The 17853-nt window shown below is 37.7% G+C and overlaps 1 long non-coding RNA gene across 1 annotated transcript in view; it reads left to right on the plus strand.

Annotated features, from left to right (window-relative positions):
* Window positions 1-9504: 9504 nt before the first annotated feature.
* Window positions 9505-17853, plus strand: part of LOC131715468 (uncharacterized) — a 30581-nt gene continuing 22232 nt past the window's right edge. Inside the window, exon 1 of the long non-coding RNA XR_009315336.1 lies at window positions 9505-11829. This is a non-coding gene — a long non-coding RNA (uncharacterized LOC131715468). The remainder of the gene's footprint in view (window positions 11830-17853) is intronic.

Below are 17853 nucleotides of genomic sequence, written 5' to 3' on the forward strand. Positions count from 1 at the left end.
CATTATCCCAATATTACTATTAGAGCATCTATTATTATAAAACAAAACACATTTAGAAATACTAAAAGAAACTTAGTAAATTTATCAATAAACTAAAAGTAATTCTAACTTTTCAATGTTTAGCCAATATATATATATATATGATTATCATCATCTTTAGCCTTTTTCAATCCCCTGCTGAATGCTGAATGAAGGCCCCTGCTTAATGAAGGCCTCCCCAAGATTCTTCCACAAAAGCCTGTCTGCTGCGTTCCTGATCCATGTTGCTCCGGTGTGTTTCCTAATTTCATCTTGCCATCTTCCTGGAAGTCGTCTTCTTGGTCACTTTATATCTCTTGGGATCCAGTCTCTCCTTGGTACAGCGATGGTCTGTTCTTCTTGCTACATGTCTGGCCCACTGCCATTTCATTTTTTTTCTCTCTTGAAATAACATCTCATACTTTTGTTTGCGCTCTTATCCATGCCTTCCTTTTCCCGTCTCTTCTTGCTATTCCCAGCATGCATCTTTCTATACTCTGTTGAGTCATTTGTAAATATATATAATCTTAAAATCAGGAAGAACTGACATTCTCTTTAAGAAAACGATTGCCCTAGCAATTGCCTTTGCAGTGATTTTGATGAACAAAAAGCTGATCTTTATTGCCAATTTTGGCATATATGAAAGAAAACTGAAAGGTTAAACATTAATGTCGCTGAATAAAAAAATTAAAAAAAGGATGTGTTTAAAAAAAGTACAGACACTCCGGTCCTCACTACTCCCTTGGTAGCCTGGGTCATTCCGCAGAGACATGCCTACTGTATATCCTATAGAGAATGAGTCCAATCAGTCATCTACACTGATTTGGAGGTATGTATAACATTGTTTTGGACATAGAGCCTGCATTTCAAATAAACCTCCCCCGACATGGTTAGTTTGAAAAGCAGGCACTTCTTTCTGCGCCATCATCAAAATCAATCAACGCTAACATGCAAATGAGACCCCATCCTGAAAGTTATGCTGATCACTGGCTCTAACGCAGATGGAAAAGGACGGGGCAAAGTATCCAAAATCACATTGCAGGGCAAAGGCAGTTTGCTCCCATTTGCGGCAAGTTTTTTCATCACAAACAGGTTTTGCCTAGTGTTAGAGGTTTGCCCATTTATCAAAATCGGGACTTTACTGTCTTACTATCTACAATTCTGATGTGAAACCTGAAGTTACTACTGAACAAAAAAAATAAATTCTTACTCCCTGTTAATATTACAACACATGAAAAAATCAACGTGCTAGTGTAAATTAGAGACTGGGGTAAATGCTTTGAAAATCATACCCTTAAACTCTACAATTTCATAGGGAAAAAAGTTTACCACATAGATAATTAAATTTAGTTTACTCTGTTTTTCAGGTTTTGGTTTAATGGTTTTTGTATGTGTTTTCTCAATTAAATAAACAAAAGATCACATGGCTTAATGTTTGTCTAGACTTGAACGCATGATCTAGACTTGGACTTCAAGTAAAATGAGAGGGGTCTGGAATGCTTACACGTGCATCATCTGTCTGACTTGTCATCACTACAATAATGATGTGCTGAGACACATCTAGAAAGAAGCCTGGTTTCATTTAGGCTTGTCAATGAAAAAAGTATTTGGAGTCCCAGAAGAGAGAAGACAGTGTCAGTCTGCATCAGTATAGGGATCTGCAATTGCCAGACATCATACCATTTCAGAACAAAATGGAGAATTCAAATGTTCAAATATATTTCAGTCCAGACTACTTCTGCAAGACGTGTGCACTGGATAGGCACTATTATCACTGCAGCAACTAAACCCGGGGGATTAGTTACAATTTAAAATAAATCAAAAGTAGATATATTTCATTCCAATATATCAGACGTAACAGTATTAATCCAGTTTTGTTTAAGTTGTTTTCTTTAAGCTTATACTTAGTTTATGGATAACTTCCACAGCATTTGAAGTATATTTAAAATTTACAAATAATGGATCCCAAGTAATTTCAATTAATGGTATTCTTGTTTATTTATATTAAAAGTGTACACTGCGTTCAAAGTTGAGTAAGGAATTTGAGTTCAAATTAAAGCCAGTAGAATTTTTTTTTAATTTTTTTTACTGAAGCCCCACTTTATTGCACTTTTTATGCTCATGAACAATGAGGGACTGTGAGCGAATCTGTGCACCCAGTCATTCATTACAGGACCTCTTGCAAACAGACTGCCAACTGTGCTGAATTGTAGATTCGTTTTTTTGTTATGCTCACTCGGGGCTAAACTGAGACCACCAAACTCTTTTCACTTGTGACCACAGCAGGATTTGTATCCAGCGCTAAAAGGCTGGCAAATTAGCCAGCTGTGCAATCAAGCCCCCATAACTTCCCCTTTTCAAGATAAACTGTGTTTAAAAATGCAAGTGACGTACTTACCTGCAGATGCCTCCACTATATACTCCCCCCATAAATGAGCCAAGTCCATTAGTTCTTTGCTGTAAAACAGCTCGCCAAAGTTTTCATACCTGGTAAAAACAGTATCAACTTTGGAGTATTGATTCAGTTGACAAGCAAATAGAGACAATGGGGTCTATTCAGTTCTAGACAATGACAGATGTAAATACTGCTGCCTATTACATCATTAAAACAGGTCCTTTGTATTCCAAGGTAATGAAAACCAACATATCTAACAGTACATATCTAACAGTATATTTTACATTGAAAAGGTTTGGAAAATGCCATGGAGGAACTACTTAAATAATTTAAATTACATTTAAATCAATTCAATAGACCTCATTGGATGCAAAACAGTGAAGTGAAATCAGCAGCATTTGGGATTTGAAGGGATTTGAAGGGATTTTTTTATTGTTTCCTGAAAGAATTACAGTGGCTCTCAAAAGTATTCACCCCCCTTGGAATTTTCCACATTTATTGTGTTACAACATGGAATCAAAATGGATTTAATTAGGAGTTTTTGCCACTGATCAACACAAAAAAGACAATAATGTCAAAGTGAAAAATAAAATCTACAAATTTGTTCTAAATTAATTACAAATATAAAACAGAAAATAATCGATTGCATAAGTATTCACCCCCTTTGCTATGACACACCTAAATAAGCTCTGATGCAACCAATTGTCTTTAGAAGTCACATAATTAGTTGAATGGAGTCCACCTGTGTGCAATTAAGGTGTTTCACATGATTTCAGGTTAAATACACCTGTATCTGGGAGGTCCCACAGTTGGTTAGTACATTTCCTAACAAAAACTACATCATGAAGACGAAGGAACATTCAAAGCAAATCTGGAATAAGGATCTTCAAAAGCACCAATCAGGGGTAGGATATAAGAACATTTCCAAGGCATTGAATATCCCCTGGAGCACAGCAGAGTCCATTATTAAGAAATGGAGAGAATATGGCACAACTGTGAATCTGTCTAGAACAGACCATCCGGGCGAGAAGGGCACTAGTCAGAGAGGCCACCAAAAGGCCTATGGCAACTCTAAAGGAGTTACAGTCTTCCACGGCAGAGCTGGGAGACACTGTGCATACGGCAACAATAGCCCGGGTGCTTCACAAAACTGGCCTTTATGAGAGAGTGGCAAAAAGAAAGCCATTGTTGAAAAAAACTCACATTAAATCTCGGCTAGAGTTTGCCAAAAGGCATGTGGGAGACTCTGAGACCAAGTGGAAGAAGATTCTATGGTCTGATGAGACCAAAATAGAGCTTTTTGGCCTCAACACTAAGCGCTATGTTTGGCGCAAGCCTAACACCGCACATCATCCTGAGAACACCATCCCTACTGTGAAGCATGGCGGTGGCAGCATCATGCTATGGGGATGCTTCTCTGCATCAGGGCCTGGAAAGCTCGTGAAGATAGAGGGCAAAATGGATGCAGTAAAGTACAGAGAAATCCTGGAGGAAAACCTGCTGAGAAGATACATCTTCCAGCAGGACAATGACCCAAAACATACAGCCAAAGCCACACTGGAGTGGCTTAAAAACAAAAAGGTCAATGTCCTGGAGTGGCCCAGTCAAAGCCCGGACCTCAATCCAATTGAGAATATGTGGAAAGAGTTGAAAATTGCTGTTCACCAAAGGTCCCCATCCAACTTGGTTGAGCAATTTTGCAAAGAATGGGCAAAAATTGCAGTGTCCAGATGTGCAAAGCTGGTAGAGACTTATCCAAATAGACTCATGGCTGTAATTGCTGCCAAAGGTGCCTCTACCAAATATTGACTCAAGGGGGTGAATACTTATGCAATCAGTCATTTTCTGTTTTGTATTTGTAATTAATTTAGAACAATTTGTAGATTTTATTTTTCACTTTGACATTATGGACTTTTTTTGTGTTGATCAGTGGCAAACACTCCTAATTAAATCCATTTTGATTCCATGTTGTAACACAATAAAATGTCGAAAAGTCCAAGGTGGGTGAATACTTTTGAGAGCCACTGTATATGGATGGCTTATCTATTTTTCTACTTGGAATCAAGTTTTTGTTGGCTTAAACTATGGGTTGCACCTGTCTCTTCTGGGAGTGAAACTCTCTGTGTGGCCCGCCTAATCAGATTTGAAAACATGACCCATCAGTCGAAGGGGAATAAAACTATGATCTGCTAGACCAAGATGGTAGAAAACAAGGCCAGATTCACTAAGCTTTTGCACCATTTTTTTCTAATTTGAACAAAAACTTTCTAGAACTGGCAATACACAACTCATAATGTAACTAATTAAATATTTCCATTAATTTCACCTGGCATGCACTTCCATTCACTGTGTAGGCCTCACATTGAATCATACGTTATAGCAAACTAGCTCTCAGTCTGCATTACTAGGCTACTTCATCTAGAGCATGCACTGGGCGAGCACTTCACTAATTTAATGAGTACATTTCTTGAATGATGTGCATTAGGAGAATGCAGTTTACACAATTTTGCACAGTTCTCCTAATGTCGGCATTAAACAAAGTAATTTGAGAAAAAATATTTTACTATTTTTGTGCGTTTTATCCAGTTCGGCTTGAATTTTGGTGTCTGATCAAATTTTCTACCAGAGCTTCGTTCTCACACTGTCCTCCTATTTTTGACTTTTTTTTTTCTTCAATTCACTGATGCCGTAGCAACTGTTAAGCTGTTAACAAAAATAACAGTAATAATAGTTTAAAAAGGTAATATCGGTTGAATTTATTATTTTCCTTATTGTCATCTAGTCAAAACATGTTAAATATTCCAAAAGCCAGATTTAAAAAATAGATCAGCTATTACCATTTAAACATATGATATACACATAATCAGAATAGAACGATTAAACAAATAATCCATAAGATTGTTTATTTTATTTGTGAATGACGCTAACACACAACCTAACACATTACTCTGCTATTAACTTGCTGAGCATGCTGATAGTTTTGTACTTTTAAAAAAAATACAATCGCAAAACTGGGACGATTAACAATTTTGCTGTTTCAGCCCTGGACAAAAAATGAAGGCTGAAAACTGTGACAATCTACAGTGCCTTGCGAAAGTATTCGGCCCCCTTGAACTTTGCGACCTTTTGCCACATTTCAGGCTTCAAACATAAAGATATGAAACTGTAATTTTTTGTGAAGAATCAACAACAAGTGGGACACAATCATGAAGTGGAACGAAATTTATTGGATATTTCAAACTTTTTTAACAAATAAAAAACTGAAAAATTGGGCGTGCAAAATTATTCAGCCCCCTTAAGTTAATACTTTGTAGCGCCACCTTTTGCTGCGATTACAGCTGTAAGTCGCTAGGGGTATGTCCCTATCAGTTTTGCACATCGAGAGACTGAAATTTTTGCCCATTCCTCCTTGCAAAACAGCTCGAGCTCAGTGAGGTTGGATGGAGAGCATTTGTGAACAGCAGTTTTCAGTTCTTTCCACAGATTCTCGATTGGATTCAGGTCTGGACTTTGACTTGGCCATTCTAACACCTGGATATGTTTATTTGTGAACCATTCCATTGTAGATTTTGCTTTATGTTTTGGATCATTGTCTTGTTGGAAGACAAATCTCCGTCCCAGTCTCAGGTCTTTTGCAGACTCCATCAGGTTTTCTTCCAGAATGGTCCTGTATTTGGCTCCATCCATCTTCCCATCAATTTTAACCATCTTCCCTGTCCCTGCTGAAGAAAAGCAGGCCCAAACCATGATGCTGCCACCACCATGTTTGACAGTGGGGATGGTGTGTTCAGGGTGGTGAGCTGTGTTGCTTTTACGCCAAACATAACGTTTTGCATTGTTGCCAAAAAGTTCGATTTTGGTTTCATCTGACCAGAGCACCTTCTTCCACATGTTTGGTGTGTCTCCCAGGTGGCTTGTGGCAAACTGTAAACGACACTTTTTATGGATATCTTTAAGAAATGGCTTTCTTCTTGCCACTCTTCCATAAAGGCCAGATTTGTGCAGTATACGACTGATTGTTGTCCTATGGACAGAGTCTCCCACCTCAGCTGTAGATCTCTGCAGTTCATCCAGAGTGATCATTGGCCTCTTGGCTGCATCTCTGATCAGTCTTCTCCTTGTATGAGCTGAAAGTTTAGAGGGACGGCCAGGTCTTGGTAGATTTGCAGTGGTCTGATACTCCTTCCATTTCAATATTATCGCTTGCACAGTGCTCCTTGGGATGTTTAAAGCTTGGGAAATCTTTTTGTATCCAAATCCGGCTTTAAACTTCTCCACAACAGTATCTCGGACCTGCCTGGTGTGTTCCTTGTTCTTCATGATGCTCTCTGCGCTTTAAACGGACCTCTGAGACTATCACAGTGCAGGTGCATTTATACGGAGACTTGATTACACACAGGTGGATTCTATTTATCATCATTAGTCATTTAGGTCAACATTGGATCATTCAGAGATCCTCACTGAACTTCTGGAGAGAGTTTGCTGCACTGAAAGTAAAGGGGCTGAATAATTTTGCACGCCCAATTTTTCAGTTTTTTATTTGTTAAAAAAGTTTGAAATATCCAATAAATTTCGTTCCATTTCATGATTGTGTCCCACTTGTTGTTGATTCTTCACAAAAAATTACAGTTTTATATCTTTATGTTTGAAGCCTGAAATGTGGCAAAAGGTCGCAAAGTCCAAGGGGGCCGAATACTTTCGCAAGGCACTGTAAATTTCCCAGGATGTCTGGTAACCCTAATGTTGTTCCTTGAGACATATTTAGTTTTTTGCTGTACTTTCCTCATATGAATATGAACTAAACCGTGAAATGTTTACTTCCTCCTGTCAGGTCAGCTTGTATAGTTCATTTCCTATGTGCAAAAGGACCAAGTCCAGCTGTTCACATTGAGGTTTAGCAAGCAAACCAGACTCTGTGCGTTTGTCAAACGGACTGAGACCACCTCTTTAGGAGGACTCGGTACTGTTCATTTTCCAGTCTGTCTTTGTTGTTCACACTTCACATCAAACATACCAAACCGTACACAGAGTGCAGACCAAACCCACAGACCCAGTGTGAACACAGCCCCTTTTAAAAATGAAAATACACACTTGCTATAAAATGAGCTAGTTTGAAAACTGAACATTTGAGACCTACTGGAACATAGTGAATGGAAGTGTACAACAGGTGACATTGATATAATTAGTTAATTAGCTACTGTATAACCTCATTCAGCCTTTTGCAGCAAATCAATAAACAGTTGCAATAAACAGTTCTGAATTGACACTACCAGTACTCAAATAGCAAGTACAACTTAACAGATTAGCATAGGTCTAAAATTGAAGGACGTGTTTAAGAATGTTGATCCATTACAATATTTCCAAGTAATTAATGATTAACAAATTGAATGTAAAATAATTTTGAAAGCATATTTTAAAAATGACAGTACGTCACAGTGGCAGTTGCAATAATTTAATTGATATGATGAAATATTTCTCCTTTTTTTTGTAAGTTCTCCTTTTCATTTCAAACAAGGAAGGATGACTTTATATATATTTTTGTTTGTCTCATAACAAGTTTGTCCTAGAATAACACTAAAGAATGTAGATAAAAACAGGTACATATTCTGTAATTTTTTTAGATTGATAACTTTTAGATTATTTTAGCAATTATATTTTTATTTGAATTACTATTTCTGCTGCCAAGGTGAATAACACTAAAGAATGTAGATAAAAACAGGTACATATTCTGTAATTTTTTTAGATTGATAACTTTTAGATTATTTTAGCAATTATATTTTTATTTGAATTACTATTTCTGCTGCCAAGGTGACTAAAGTATTGTGGGTCAACTAAAAGAGACAAATTAACAGTTTTACCCCAAACACGCTTCCAAACACTGCTAAAGCACTGTTTCTAACCAACACAAAACAGTACATATAAAATAATAATAATAATACAATAAGAATGCAAAAACAATACAAATAAACATTGGGGCTGGCGTACCCTGCCACACTGTGTAAGGAATTTTCATAGACAAAGAAAGGGGTTTCACATTTTCATTTTCATAACAGGCCCTATTTTGAAGCAAGTGCAAAAGCAAAGGCACATTTTCTCAGACAAATAAAATAATTGTAGGATTAAACTGGGAAGACATACTTAGGCGTAGGCCCTGGTTTCCCTTAAATAGGATTGTAGCCCATGACCTACAGGTGAGTTTGCCGGTCCAAAGAGCCATTGTCATCGTATACCTTGAAGTCATGTGCAACTGAGTAATAGAAGAATAGCTTAAATTGAGGTTAAAAGGAGATCCAGTTACATCCCTAATCAACAGCTAGTACAACCTGGTTGCAGAGTTACCATAGTAAAAGGTAAGGAAGCAGTGTAGTTAAAAAAAAAATACATCCTTTCTGATAACTGCCTTAAAAGGTAAGATTTTGTCATCTCAAGGGTTAACTCTGGGGACCAAACTTCCTCTCGGGTCTAAGGATCATTTCGTGGTGTACTTCATATACCTTGATGGTATGTGCAACTGAATAATAGAAGGATAGCTTAAATTAAGGTTAAAATGAGATCCAGTTATATCCCTAATCAACAGCTAGTACAACCTTGTTGCAGAGTCGCCATAGTAACAGGTAGGGAAGCAATGTAGTTAAAAAAAAAAAAAACACACCTTTCTGACAACTTTGGGAACCACAGTACTTCCTCTCAGGTCTAGGGATCATGCCATGGTGCTAAATGGCACACTATACCCTCAAGGGATTCAAGCAGAGAACACCTTATTCACACGCAGGAAGTAACTTAGAGAACCTTGTCTGCCAAATCAGTTGCACAGGACAGCAACTGGAGGAGTGTGCATGAGAAGAAGCTGCTGCTGCTGTTGGCACTTTTGTAACATGAGTATATACATATACAGTAATATAAATAATGCAGAGTATTTTCATGTCTGTAAGGTCATCCCTCTAGTGCTACCTTAGAAAAAACGGCCTTAGAGTCTGTGGAGGACATTGAATGATAGCATAAGAAGTCAGCTGACTGCTGTGTCACAGAGCTGCTGCTTTCCACAGTATCGCAACTGGCAGAGCTTTTACTGCTGTAGTTTTCCAGTCGCAGTGCGGCAAAGCAGACGCTGGGAACCAGGCACAGCTGCAATGGGATTTTTTCTCCTGTCTTCCCATTCTTTAAGTATGAGAATTATCTTTGTGAAAAAGGGGGAATAAAAAGAAAGCATAAACTGGATCTGCATGTTGGCTTTAAGAAATAAAACAAGAAAACAACCCAGAGTGGTTTCAATTGCACAGGTATACGGAAGTCCATGTCGCATTATTTTCAGAAGATGGGCATTCGTATTTTACCCTGGCTGATTCTTAATAGCTTCCTGTGCCACAGTGACATACCTGTGTGGCTGAGACAAAAAAAAAAAAGATTTTGCGTGTCAAGTGTTATTTGATCAAGGCCTCTGCAATCCCTCATCCATTGAGTCATTGTCTTACTGTCTCAGGTCATAGACAATATTGGGTTTTGATAGACTGACAAAGTTTACGCGTGTGAATTAGCAGAGAGCTTGATTTAGAGACCAGACTTAAATCAATCCCAATCATGTCTGGCTGCAGAGCTGCAGTCGACTGGCAGTGGCATCACAACCAGCCATCGTGTGGAGAATCCCTGGGACTGCAATCTCTTGTCACACTGGAGACTGGGATAATAAAACACTCTTGGTTATCCAATTGCTTTTTTTCTTTTAGCAGCTATCAATCACACTTGCTGTAACTGCACTTTTATTGTGGATTAGTCTGTCTGTAATGCAGTTCTTATCTACACTCGCTGGGAACCAGGGCACTATGTCTTCTCGCTTTAACACACATTTCTTTCTGCAGCTAGGATGGAGGCACACACAACAAAGGAAGCAACACAAAGCATCCGTTTTTATCTCCTGGATTGTTGCAAGAACATCACTCCACTTTTTTTGTCTCATGCTCCTTTTCAGATTTCAACTATAAAACAGACAGCATACCTCTAATGTGTTTTTTTGTTGTATGTGTATATGTGTGTGCGATTTTTTTAAATTTTTTAATTTTTTTTTTTTTAAAGAAAAAAAAATCCTGTGAGGCTTGTGATATGTGGCAGCGGCACGTTTAGGTTCTTGCCAATTTGAAATACTTGGCTTCTGAGCCGAAGCCCTGAGGGACAAGTGTTATAACTTGAAAAAAGATTGCAACTGAAGGAATAAAAATGACAAGCGTAATGGAAGAGCTGCAAAGGCAACTGTCAGGAAAATCAGTCTGAGATTGAATAATTCATAAATTGAAATTACCCTGCCTTCACCTTTTTCAGATAGACTCGCATGATATGAATCTGTAACAATTTTTCAAGACAAAGCCAAAATGTCATTTTGGAATTGAAGGGCTTTCAACGTGAGATGCTGCATTTTGATCCTGTTTCTTTTTACAATTATGCTGTGAGAAGTGCACTCATCACCAAGCACTATTGCCAGTGAAAATTACAGGCAATTACATTGGGGCGACTGACACACTACCATCTGATCTACAGTGTTCCTAACCCGGGTGCATGCTCTCCCTCTGTCTGCAGTGACATGCAGCCTGCACATATGTATAAGTACACTGGTTGATTTTCTGTCACTCTTCCTTGAAGATGTGGGAAGATATAGCGCAAATTTCAATACATGATCTATTCCAGTTATTGAATGCATTGCCAGCAGTTGCTTAATAACAGGGTTGTGTTAGCCAACTGTTTGTAACTACTTGGAAAGTTATTTTAAGCACAGAGCCTGGGTGTATTTGTCTGTGTATATGGCTGGAATCAGACTACCAGTGGAGCTTCTAACTGTTTCTCTCTTGTGGCGCAGCAGTAATGTTGGAATGTACAATCGACATGCTGTCATGGCTGGAGCAAGGTGTTTTTTTTTCTATATGCACAACAGTGTTCATTACAAAGTTTAAGCCCTAGCGTAATTATTGCTGTAAAGGAGATACATTAAGTAGCCATAAAGCTGTAGAAAGCAGGAGCAGAGTGATGCCTTTGGGATATGGCAAATAGAACAAAGAGAGTGAAATGCAGCAATAGATCAGTTTATGGTAAGCAGTTACAGCGTATAGTGCTGATGTTAGAGCTATGAAAAATGCACTTTCAAAGTACTTTTCCAATGCACAGCACATAATTAGTTGAAAAGTAGAGGGGTTTTGATTTATGAGCGTGTATGTTTTTATTTTTGCCTTATTTAAAACTTTAGATGAAGTATAGCAAGCCCTCTGTAGATTAGCCCTTTTAAGGCTTGGTCTAGCTCTACTGGCTTAGTCTTGTAACCGTTTCTGTTGCGTGATAGACGCAGAAGAGTCTCTCCTTGTTTCACAGTCATATCAGGTAGTGTTTCAGAGGAAGCATCTTTTCTGAAAAGGGTAACAGAATCATACAAAAAGGTAAGTTATTTTGTCTCATGCATGCTGGAGGAACATTACTTTTTTAAATTTGAAACAGGTTATGTAGCACATCTGAGACGCAAGGTTTTTCTTTATAAAGGAAGAGAAAAATAACATGTAGACCATGCCGCCAGGGTTTTTCATTGTTTCCTGAAAATGCATAGAGAACCATTGCAAGAAGAGCATACATAGCAGTGGCAAAGCTGTATTATATATGAATATATAACTGTCTAAGCTATTAGGACCAAACAATGGTATTTTTTGCTTCCTAGGTTACATTGTGAACAAAAAAAAGCATCAAGATAATGAAATATTCTGATAATTATTTCAAAGAAAATAACACTTATTTGTTCTTTGTTTTTATGCGTGTTTGTGACAGTGTGTTACTCCAAATATGTGCAGAAATGTCTGAAACAGTTATTTTTCAGTATGGCTAAAAAATACTGTATTTTGTGTCAGATATAATTGTCCCACCACCCCCCCGACCCTTATGTTAATAAGCATGACTTAGAAAAGGGCTCATAATCTTGTTGTTGACAGCCAGGGCCTTATGCCAAAAAAAATATCTATGACTTGCATATATATGTAATTGAGGTTAAAGTAAAAAAATATATATATGTATGTTCTTTGTCAGAAATATATAGTTAATGATAAATAGCTTAGGATTCCTTTCAGGAGATATATATAAAAGATAGGGTTATAAACTAAAGTGCAGTTTGAAGATGTTTCGTGCAATAGTTTAATGCTGTACTTCAGTTTTATACATGTTCCCAAGAGCTCATGCTGCGGTAACTGAAGGATTAAAAATAGGGCTTTTTCTCTGCAACCACACCTTTATTGAGTAGTACTTTAGTGCTTATTTCTACATTCACCCTGTACCTTTTAAAAATCTCAGCAGTTATGATGATATAGAAGGCATTTAGGCATTTCTAAGCTTGGTCTCATGACAGGTAAATGAAAGCTTCTTTGCACCACAGTCTTAGTGGCACAATGCTTCCTTCAAGTGCATTATCTGTCTACAAAAAAGGACTACAATGACAATTAAAGTGACAAATAACTGTATTCTTATAATGTAATGATATAGTTCTTACCAGGCTAGAAACCCAGTTTCCCCATCATTTGGCAGTTAATTGTTTGTCTGGATTCAATTCCCTTATAGACTCTCCCAGAGATAAGTGGGTGAAACATTTAAGAGAAAACTACAGCAGGAAACTTGAAAATGTTGCATGAGACAAGATATTTAATAAAATACTGCAGATTTATTACTAGTATATATACCTGAACATCTCTAATATAAAACTGATTCCATTTACGACACTTGTACAATGGAAAAGCCCTGTAAATGAGTATACATTAATGTGTACATCTTACTGCAATGCTAAAGTAACTTTCTAAATATAAAAAAACATGGTTACATTAATTAATATTTAGTTTGGTGACACAGGCCAAAGTAGATTTGCCTGCGTTAGCAGTTCTGTGCATTTTAAAATTGGTTGCTTGCTGCTGTCCAAAGAAATCACGTTACCTTTTCAGAGTGGACTTCTAAAATGTAATTATATAACCCATATGGTCATTTATGCAATGCCCAACTTTTTGTCAGTGTATCCATTATAGCCATTCATAATAGTAATGACATAGCCTTTCTATCTATTGAACCAGAATGGTCATCCATAATGGTGCTGCTGCCAGTGTATTAATTCATAACGACAACGCAATACCCCTTACTGCCATTATTACTGGTTTGGTCATCCATTACATTAGGCCAATTTTCAACCTACTGGCCATGTAAGCAGTATGGTCATCATTCATAATGGTCATGGCAATAACATTACAATTCCCTGTACTGTGCATGTGAGCATTCCGAATGATACTGCAGTGCCCTCCAATACAGTCATTCAGGGTGACCTAAAAGGAAATACACTTTCCCATTCTCGCCAAAGATTTATGGCTGTCTAGTTAATGCTATTTATGTCCATGTCTGAAACAGCAATGCAAAGGGTCTAAAGGCAGAAAGGCTATTGCTGTCCATCTGTACTCCCAAGTGTTCCCGCAACAAAAGCTGAGGACACTGCTAGACAAGCAGACAGGTAGCAAAGTGTACCAGGCTGCAGGGAGATTGGACTTGGAAGCACTGACGTCAATTGATTATGTTATTCCTATTTGGAAGCAAAAAATGTACTGACAGTTTTTTCTTCGTAACTATGTTTCGGTACATATTGGGTCAGCTGTTTCATACGCTAAAGGATCAGGGAGCAGGAAGCTTACCAAATTGGAAATATGCCTAAATTGTGACTAAAAGTAAGGTTCAAAATATTGTATTAATCTAGCATCAACAAGAGTCTTTCTACAAACAGCCTACAAAAGGCAAAATAAGCACACACCTACGGGCAAAGAGCCAGTGCCAACATCAAATCACATCCTCTGTCAACAAAATTGAATAAAGGTATGTTGTAAACACATTATTGCTTTCACTTTAGGGCTTGGTCTGTGTAAAGTCTTCCTCACTAGTATAAACAGCCCTCAACAAGGTCCCCAAGGTTTTCTACTCGTGAGTCAGTTTGTTTCATTGTACACTTAACCATCACTAAAGTTATCACTTCAGTATATTAAAATATGACATTTTATTGACTTATCGATTTGGAAAAATATACGGTAGCTCTGGAGGGAGGTGGGGTCGAGGGTAGGTTTTTTGAAGAGGGGAGTGATGGAGGCTTTTTTGAAGGCAGAGGGAAAGATACCAGAAAGTAGAGAGGTGTTGAGGAGGGAGGAGATGAAGGGGAGTAGAGCAGGAGCAGCAGCTTGAAAGAGGTGAGTGGGGAGGGGGTCCAAGGCACACGTGGTGGGTTTGTGACCCTGGAGCAGGGAGGAGAGGTCAGAGTCTGAGAGGGGCAAGAAGGTGGAGAAGGAGGGCGAGTTAGTAGGGGATGTAGTGGGTGTAGGGGTTGGAGCAGGAGGGGGTGCGGGGGAGGGAGAGGTGTTAAAGAGTTTGCGGATATCTGAGATTTTAGAAGGAGGCACAGGGGAGATAGAGGAGTATCTGAGATGTTTATTAAAGCACACATACTCTACCTGCTGTATCATTACAATGTTTTGGAGCAGGTTAAACTGAACACATGTTACTGTTTCTACTACTAGAAATACTGCAGTATCAAGGGAGGAGAATTATTCAGCATCACAAGAAAAACAAATTGTTCACATAAACTGACCAATGATGTAAAAAAAAAAAAAAAAAAAAAAAAAAATTCCAAAGAAAAATCTGCATAGCTTTTGTATTTCGCTTAATGTTTTGTTTTGCTCAGAGTTATGTTGTCTTGGTAAATAAGAAAAAAGCATTCACTTGACTGAAACCTCTTTTTAGTCAGGCTTCTTAAAAACAGCTAAAGTTAGTGAGTGATTTTATACTTAAACTTCAGCCATGCATGGGGAGGGGGGGGGAGATCTGTATGGGTATCCATTACCTATCATTCTGTATCACATTTGCTTTACTTTGTAAAATGTTCCGGGAGCTTGCTGTGGAAGCCTTATATTCCTAATAACTTTAAGATGACTGTGTGTAGCAGCAAACCAATAATCCAAACCCTGATAGACTGTAAGGCTGCCATGCCAAGCAATAAACTACGTAATGTTTTTGGATATCGTGCAGACACTGACAATTAAATTAATGTGACAGGCAAGATATTTCTTTTTATTTACTGTGGACCTTATCTCATTAATAAAGGAATTGCTTTTGTTGGGACCAAAACCCAAACAGATGGGATGAGCACCACATCATTTACAACACATCCTTACTTGCAGGACATGCTTCTAAACTCACACCTGCTATTAATAACCATGACTGGGACATATTAAGTTGAAGTTGGGCTAAAGAGGACATTTTCAGTACTTGTTGAAAGCAAGAGAATGAATAAACATGGTCATTGAAGTTGAGGGATTGCAGATGCCTCAAAAACGCAACTTACTGTTAACAAGTAAGTGTTTTTCTTCTAAACAGTAGGCTGCAGACGACACTTTCATGGGCAGATGATATGGTCACAAATGTTAAGTTAAACTCTCATTCAACGATGTTTGCACTCATTCTTTGTGGTTCACATTTGTTTTGTTCTGTGTTAAGGTGCTTTGACATGAGTTTGGGAGTTCCTTACTACTTCTTTTCGTCTTGTCTGCCATAAACATATTTAACCCTGGTTAGATCAGCCAAAGTGTCTTTATAGAAGTAAGTGCCAGCTGTGTATTGCCAGCTATACAAACATAAATGATCCTTAATAACTGCTCACCAGATGGTGCTTCTTACTTGTATAAAGACACCTTGGCTGATCTTGCTTGGGTTACCTGCAGTATATCAATGGCAGGCAAATACAAAAGAGCAACTCCTGAAGTTGAACAAACACATTTATTTAGGTAACTGCAACAAGAACCACTCATAAAAAAGAAAATGTAAAGTATAAAACAAATAAAAAAAAACTTCATGCGGTAATGTGAAGCTAATTCCTGTTTAAATTATTAGAAAACAGTTTTATTTCAATATAGAGCAGGAAATGCATATTTTGCCCCACATTTTTCAAAATCTTCCTTTGATAAATGGCTTGAGTCTACCTTAAAAATGTTGGTCGTGTGGGTGGTTGTTACTGCTCTTATGGGAAAGTAAGTGGTATTGGAATCTTTGTGCAGCAGGTTTCTTGTTTGAGCCTAATGATTGAAAATAAAGATAAAAATGATGCAATTGCTAAGCATATTTGCTTCATACAATCCTTTTCAGTATTTTACTGTAATTAAGTAGAGTTTTTTTTCAACATTTTCTTTTTTCAGTTACACCCTTGCACCCTCAGATAATGCATTCCCCTATGCTCTACTCTGCTTCATCCATAATTGAATATTGTTCTTTAATTTTCAGTTTTCTCCCAAACCTCACTTTTAACATGTTCAGACTTGTCTGAAATGCAGCAGCCTGCCTCCTCAACTGAAGTGCACTGCCCTTACTTGACACTAATTTTGCACTATTACAGCTATGCTCACCTGCTGCAGTGTGCAGACACAGGTCAGCTTTCTGTTCCAGCATCTGAACACCATTCCTATTATCTGTATTATCTCATGACTAATTACATTATTACATGCTCAGCAGAAATGTTTCCAGCTTATTACATTTTCACACTAAAATCTCAGATTTCATTTAAACTTCATATACAGCTAAGTTTGACAAGATTAATGTGATAACCTAATTGATCACAGTATCAGATACATCTCCATGCCTTCTTCTCAATTTGCATACAGCTGCAGTCATGGAAAAATTACAAGTAAAATGTTTTTGTCATGCTAAATAGGAAAAATTTACAAAATGTATTATGACAATACCACGCGAATAATTGATTTATAATATATATATATATATATATATATATATATATATATATATATATATATATATATATATATATATATATATTGTGAGGAAGCAGGTGGAGTGAGACAGCAGGGAGGGGGTTAAAACCTCCCTGCGAGAGAAAAGATGTGCGAATGCACCTGTTGTTAATTGTTTTATTAAGGATTGTCCGCACCTGAGCGTTATTGGGCAGTTAAAAGGAGAGCAGTCAGTCTGCTCAGGGCTGCTGAGGAGAAGGACATGGAATGGAGTACTCTGTGTCCTAGCAGTCACAATGTAAGTCCTGTGCTGTGTTTAGCTGTGTAACGCGTGTGTTTTGGTTGCTACGGGTAAACGGGGTATCCGTCCCGTGTTAGGAAGGGCGTTCCTGTATGTTTAGTTAGTGCTCGTATAAGAGCTAGGTGTTTGTTTTGTGTTTTTTTTTGTTTTATTAAAAGTGCGCGGAAGCGCTGAACGCTATTTCTGTGTCTGGGTCAATTCTTAAAGGGGCAACGAACCCGAGAAGGTGAAGTCTTTTACAATATATATATATATATATATATATATATTACAAAAAATGCTTCTTACAATAATTGTTTTGTAAAGTGGCTAACAAAGGGTTAAAACATATCATTGATGGTAATCAGGCTAAATGCACCTCTTTAATC

The sequence above is a fragment of the Acipenser ruthenus genome, chromosome 3 (assembly GCF_902713425.1).
Source record: "Acipenser ruthenus chromosome 3, fAciRut3.2 maternal haplotype, whole genome shotgun sequence".
Taxonomy (NCBI): Eukaryota; Metazoa; Chordata; class Actinopteri; order Acipenseriformes; family Acipenseridae; genus Acipenser; species Acipenser ruthenus.